Raw genomic sequence first — 1353 nt, 5'->3', positions numbered from 1 at the left:
TATATGGGTTATCTTGAATTTTCTTTTCTGATTCACTCTTCTACCTACCCCAATATGACTTCTGCTGATTAATTCTATCAATTCAGCTCTCAGTAAGCTCTGCACTGTCATCTATTTTTTTGCTGTAGTGCTCAGTTTTAATTCATATTTTCCATAAGTCTATTGATTCTCCTTCTAAGCACATTCATTTTTTAAATACGCTTTTATCACCACTCCCACTTCTCCTTCTGATATTAAGGTATTCCACCTCTGTTTTCTTTATGTCTCTTCTGTTCCCCCACTTTAATGTTGGAAGGTCCTCAGAATCCAGTTTAAGTATTTTTTTTTTTCTCTGTCCACTTGCTCCCCACATGACAGCCTTCATTTTTGGCCTTTCCATTGCCAGTTAGGAACTTCCAGATATCGTATTCCTTGGAAATTGCAAACTCATATATCTGACTGGCAATGTACATTTTCAATTACATGTTTGAAAGTCAGTTTACAGAGAATATCTCTGCTTTTAATTCCAGACATGTCTCAATTTACCTTCTGCTATGAATAATTCATTTTTTTACTTCCTCACATTACAGCAGTTAGCATAACTGATATTAATTCAACATTATTATTGTTTTTAGATTTCTTTCTGGATAAAATGAAAGATACAAGAGAACAGGAGCTGTATTTTTTATGTTCCCGTTTATATTTTGAAGGCAACATATAACCGGGTATAGAAAAATGTATTTTTCCATATTTGAATAAAATTATGATAGGTAACTTAATTAAATCATCTATTTTTAAGTCAGGTTGTACAGTCAGGCTTGGCATTTTATCTTAAAGAATAAACAAACAGTGCTCACTCCTGCAGCACATATACTAAAATTGGAACCACAGAGAGAAGATTAGCATGGCTCCTGCGCAAGGATGACATGCAAATTTGTGAAGCGTTCCATATTTTTAGCAAACTATTGCAAGAACAGAAAACCAAACACTGCATGTTCTCTCACTCATAGGCGGGAATTGAACAATGAGAACACTTGGACACAGGAAGGGGAACATCACACACCGGGGCCTGTTGTGGGGTTGTGGGGAGGGGAGAGGGATAGCATTAGGAGATATACCTAATGTAAATGACGAGTTAATGGGTGCAGCACACCAACATGGCATATGTATACATATGTAACAAACCTGCATATTGTGCACATGTACCCTAGAACTTAGAGTATGATAAAAAAAATAGAAAACACAAGAAATTATGTATAGTAAAAATTTAATGAAAAAGGAAATTAATATACTGGCTAAGAATATGAAGAACATATGTTATTACATTAACCACAGTGTAAAAGTACACATTATATTACATACAAATAATTTAAA

At 34.3% G+C, this 1353-nt stretch overlaps 1 non-coding gene across 1 annotated transcript; it reads left to right on the top strand.

Moving 5' to 3' along the window:
* The first annotated feature begins 828 nt into the window (after positions 1–828).
* On the top strand, positions 829–935 carry LOC113222898. The gene has a single exon (XR_003308564.1). It is a non-coding gene; the product is annotated as a U6 spliceosomal RNA (small nuclear RNA).
* The last annotated feature ends 418 nt before the right edge of the window (positions 936–1353 follow it).

Source organism: Piliocolobus tephrosceles, unplaced genomic scaffold (genome assembly GCF_002776525.5).
Source record: "Piliocolobus tephrosceles isolate RC106 unplaced genomic scaffold, ASM277652v3 unscaffolded_36213, whole genome shotgun sequence".
Taxonomy (NCBI): Eukaryota; Metazoa; Chordata; class Mammalia; order Primates; family Cercopithecidae; genus Piliocolobus; species Piliocolobus tephrosceles.
The sequence above is the reverse complement of the archived record's forward strand: the minus strand, read 5'-3'. Positions and strand labels throughout refer to the sequence as shown.